Genomic DNA, 5,830 nt, shown 5'->3' on the forward strand with positions numbered 1-5,830 from the left:
GAAGAAACACATGGACAGCAATTGGAGCAGAGACTGAGGGAATGGCCAACAAATTAACTGACCTACTTAAGACCCATCCCATGGGCAAGCACCAATCCCTTTACTATTAATGATACTCTGTTATGCTTGCAGACAGGAGTCTAGCATGGCTGTCCTCTGAGAGGTTCCACCCAGGAGCTGACTCAAAAGGATGCCAGACACCCATAGCCAAACAGTGGGTGGAGCTTGGGAGCTCTTATGGAAGAATAGGGGAAGGGATTTCAAGACCTAAAGCGAAGACCTTCAGGGAAGACCAGGAGTCAACTAACCTGAACCTTTGGGGCTCTCAGAGACTGAACCACCAACCAAAGAGCATAATGGGCTAGACCTAGGACTTCCCACACATATGTAACAGATGTGCAGCTTGACCTTCATGTGGGTCCCAAACAACTGGAGCAGTGGCTATCCCAAAAGCTATTGCTTGTCCATGGGATAGGTTCTTCTAGCTAGACTGCTTTGTCTGGCCTCAGTGGGAGAGAATGTGCTTAGCCCCACAGAAACTTAATGTACCAGGGTAGAGGGATAGCCAGGGGGACCTCACCTGTTCAGAGAAGAATAGGGAGGGGGAAATTGTTGGAGGATATGATAAGGAGAGCAGCAGTGAGCAGGATGTAAAGTGAATAAATTAAAAGAGGGGAATGGAAGTCAGGGTAATACAATAGAAAGTGAAAGGACTACAGGAAGGATAAGTTACACTAAAGATGCTTGAAATTTTTCAGAGACATTTTATAAGTACTCTTAAAATCCATACACACAAACACACACACACACACACACACACACACACACACACACATGGGACTATGATAATCAGACTTGATAATGTTTCTCCCATTAGCCCTGTGCTAGCTAACAAAATCCTAGAGCCAGACATAGGAAATATCCTATGTTAGTTGTTCATGATAGGTGAGGGAGGTGCGGGGAGAGAGCTGTGCCCAAGGAACTCCAAAACTTATCTAAGCTAAGGCCTTTGATCCCTTGCTGATGATGTCACACACTTAGCTCAGAGGAATTGAGTAAAAACTACTTCTTTAGAAGCTTCTCCCCTGAGGACTGACTCCCACAGCATTGGAAGGTACTATATAAAGTTCAAAAGGAGAAAAGAAATCACTGGTCCTAGCCAGCTGTTATGTCTATGAACCACTTTAATGATCAGGGCAGCACAATTCACTCAGTGATACTATAGTGAAGCTTTTCTTCTGGGGAAAATCCATAGCTGTCTAATTAAACTTAAGACCCACCCAATAAGTAGGAATTAATTCCTGGTACTTGAGACAGAGCAAAATATCCAGAGCTGAAGAAATTACAGACTAGAGAGGAGAGCTTACTCCTGCCATTTCCCAAAGCCAATATAATTTCTGTGTTCTAAACACTTATCCTCACTTATCCTTGTACCGAAGGATAAGTATAGCTCTCATATGTCAGCAGAGAAGCTTTGATTTGTAGTAGATGGAAGCTATTAAGACACCCACGATGCTCAAAATGCAGAGAATAAAGGGCAGTAGGGTGCCCAGCACCAATGGGTAAGTCAACAATACAAGGCTTCCACCTATGTCACAGGAAAAGGGCAGAAAAATCTGTAAAAGCCAGAGGACCATAATGCCTACTGTGAAAGAGCATCCTCTAAGAATGCTAGGGAATCTCATAAGGTCCTATTACTAGATGAACAGTTTCAGGTAACCAAAGGCCATTGAGAGAGGGAAAATCAGTCTTCTCCAGAAATAAGGCCACTAATATCTAGCCCCAGTGGTCAGCCCTAAGCATATGTGAAATCTCTGGTTGTGTCATTTGACACAGAATCATGTGATTTATTTTTTTGCTGAGGCAGACTCACATGGTATTTTGCTGAGGCAAGACCCATAGGAGGACAATTGATGTTTGGAAAGAGTATGAATAGGACTCAACAGACAGTGATGGACCCTTGCAAAGATAGATGTGCAATGCTTCACTGATCTTCACTTCACTGAGAGAGGTATGGTTGAGACCTCCTTTCATTTTGGCTGGTCCTGGTCACTCCCACTGATGTATGCTGATTCAGCGGAAGCCTGGCATTTTCTGCTGGATCATGCCACCAATGATACTTTTAAATTAGAATGTTGGTATCCTGACAGTACTAAACTGGATGCTTGTATCATGACAAAGATTGGAATCACCCCAAAGAACTACTTCTAAATATGTCCACATACCTTTTCTCCCGTACCTTTGGACAGTGGACTAGAAAGGGGGTCAAAGTATTTAAAAACCCTTCTTAAAGTAGGTTTTGAAAAATGTCTACTAAATAGACCCAGTAGTTTTTTACATATGAACATGTATGCAAGAGTATCACTGACAACAATAATAATTAAAGGAGAGGTCTTGGATTAGAGAGGGAGTTAAGGAAGAGGACTTAGGAGAGGTTGGCAGGTGCAGAAAGGGGTAGAAATGACATGAGTACTGGCTTATGTAAAATTCCTCCCAAAATAGGTAAATAAAGAAATAAATATTTGGGGATTGTTTTAATTTTGAGAAAAAAGAGAAAATTAGACTTTTGAAATTCAGAGGAAGAGATAAGTAGAACATGAGTGGTACAAATATCTCAGTGACCTCCTTTAGGATTCTTTCTACAACTTCCCAGACTTGGGAAGGCATGAATCTCTGATTATGTCTTCTTATATATGCATGTTATATACAGTGGAGAGCCTCTATACGGGATGAGGGCTTAAACAGCTATTTGTCTAACACAAGGGTCCTGTTTGGTTGACATTATCAATGCTAGCTCATTCTAGAAATGAAGGAATGGTATAAACACTTTAAAGGAATGTGTCCCCAAGTTTCAGGGTATCTCTCTATACTCTGGATTATAAAGCTGAGTATCACCCACAACTTCCAGGAGGTAAGAGACACACTGGGAATTTGGATGGGCTGACAACTAGAAATAATGATGCCTGATTTTTTTTAAACAAGAGGAGAATTGATTTTCTATATTGAATAAGTAGGAAGAGAGTGGGAAGCCTTGTCTAGTGCCTGATTTTAAAGGGATTGCTTCAAGTTTCTCTCCACTTAGTTTAATGTTAGCTACTGGTTTCCTGTGTGTTGTTTTTACCACATTTAGGTATGGTCCTTGAATTCCTGATCTTTCCAGTACTTTTATCATGAAGGGGTGTTAAATTTTGTCAAATGCTTTCTCAGAATCTAATGAAATGACCATGTGGTTGTTTTTTCTTTTTTTTTTTGAGTTTGTTTATATAGTGGATTATATTAATGGGTTTCCATATATTGGACCATCCCTGCATCCCTGGGATGCAGTCTACATTTTCATGATGGATGATCATTTTGATGTGTTCTTGGATTCAGTTTGCTAGAATTATATTGAGTATTTTTGTGTCGATATTCATAAGGGAAATTGGTTTGAAATTCTCTTCCTTTGTTGGGTCTTTGTGTGGTTTAAGTATAATCATAATTGTGGCTTCATAGAAGGAATTCGGTAGTGCTCCATCTGTTTCTACTTTGTGGAATATTTTGGACATTATTGGTATGAGGCCTTCTATGAAGGTCTGATAGAATTCAGCACTAAACCCATCTCGACCTGGGCTCTTTTTGCTTAGGAGACTTTTAATAACTACTTTTATTTATTTAGGAGTTATGGGGTTGTTTAGATGGTTTACTTGTTCCTAATTTAACTTTGGTACCTGGTATCTGTCTAGAAAATTGTCCATTTCCTCCAGATTTTCCAGTTTTGTGGAATATGGGCTTTTGTAGTAGGATCTGATTTTTTATAATTTCCTCAGATTCTTTTGTTATGTCTCCCTTTTCATTTCTGATTTTGTTAATTTGGATACACTCTCTGTGCCCGCTGGTTAGTCTGGCTAAGGGTTTATCTATCTTGATTTTCTCAAAGAACCAGCTTCTGGTTTTGTTGATTCTTTGTATAATCCTTTTTGTTTCTACTTGGTTGATTTCAACCCTGAGCTTGATTATTTCTTGCCTTCTACTCCTGTTGGGTATATTTGTTTCCTTCTGTTCTAGAGCTTTTTAGGTGTGCTGTCAAGCTGCTGACATACGCTCTCTCCTGTTTCTTTTTTGAGGCACTCAGAGCTATGAGTTTTCCTCTTAGCACTGCTTTCATTGTGTCCCATAAGTTTGGGTATGTTGTGCCTTCATTTTCTTTGAATTCTAAAGAGTCTTTAATTTCTTTCTTTATTGCTTGACCAAGTTATCACTGAGTAGGGCATCATTCAACTTCCATGTATATATGTGCTTCCTGTCGTTTGTGTTGTTATTGAAGACCAGCCTTAGTCTTTAGTGATCTAATAGGATGCATGGAATTATTTCTATCTTCTTGTATCTGTTGAGGCCTGTTTTGTGACTAATTACACAGTCAATTTTGGATTGAGAGTTCATCTTGGTGGATTTTTTCTTTGATGAATATGAAGTGTCCTTCCTTATCTTTTTTGATAATTTTTGGTTGAAAGTCCATTTTATTTGATATTAGAATGGCTACTCCAGCTTGCTTTTTTGAACCATTTGCTTCGAAAGTTGTTCTCCAGTCTTTCAGTCTGAGGTAGTGTCTGTCTTTGTCTCTGAGGTGTGTTTCCTTTATGAAGCAAAATGCTGGGTCCTCTTTATGTAAACAGTTTGTTAGTCTATGTCTTTTTATTGGGGAATTGAGTCCATTGATGTTCAGAGATATTAAGAACCAGTGATTGTTGCTTCCTGTTATTTCTGTTGTTAGAGATGGAATTATATTTGTGTTTCTCTCTTCTTTTGGTTTCACTGCAAGGAGATTACTTTCTTTCTTTTTATAGGGTGTAGTTTCCATCCTTGTGTTGGAGTTTCCATCTATTATCCTTTGTAGGCCTGGATTTGTAGAAAGATATTGTGTAAATTTGGTTTTGTCATGTAATATCTTGGTTTTTCCATCTATGCTAATTGAGAGTTTTGCTGGATATATGGCATTTGTGTTCTCTTAGGGTGTGTATGACATCTGTCCAGGCTTTCATACTCTCTGGTGAGAAGTCTGGTGTAATTCTTATAGGTCTGCCTTTATATATTACTTGACCTTTTTCCCTTACTGTTTTTAATATTCTTTCTTTGTTTTGTGTATTTGGTGTTTTGACTATTATGTGACAGGAAGAGTTTCTTTTGTGGTCCAATCTATTTGAAGTTCTGGAGGCTTCTTGTATGTTTATGGTCACCTCTTTCTTTAGGTTAGGAAAGTTTTCTTCTATAATTTTGTTGAATATATTTACTGGCCCTTTAGGTTGGGAGTCTTCACTCTCTTCTATACCTATTCTACTTAGGTTTCATCTTCTCATTGTGTCCTGGATTTCCTGCATGTTTTGGGGTAGGAGCTTTTTGCATTTTACATTATCTTTGATGGTTGTGTCAATGTTTTCAATGGTATCTTCTGCCCCTGGGATTCTCTCTTCTCTCTCTTGTATTCTGTTGGTGATGCTTGCATCTCCAACTCCTGATCTCTTCCCTAGATTTTCTATCTCCGGGGTTGTCTCCCTTTCTGCTTCCTTTATTGTCTAGTTCCACTTTTAATGGATACAGAAAATGTGGTACATCTACACAATGGAATATTACTCAGCTATCAAATTCAATGACTTTATGAAATTCGTAGGCAAATGGTCGGAACTGGAAAATATCATCCTGAGTGAGCTAACCCAATCACAGAAAAACACACATGGTATGCACTCATTGATAAGTGGCTATTAGCCCAAATGCTTGAATTACCCTAGATGCCTAGAACAAATGAAACTCAAGAAGGATGATCAAAACGTGAATGCTTCACTCCTTCTTTAAAAGG

Source organism: Rattus norvegicus, chromosome 8, assembly GCF_036323735.1.
Source record: "Rattus norvegicus strain BN/NHsdMcwi chromosome 8, GRCr8, whole genome shotgun sequence".
Classification (NCBI taxonomy): Eukaryota; Metazoa; Chordata; class Mammalia; order Rodentia; family Muridae; genus Rattus; species Rattus norvegicus.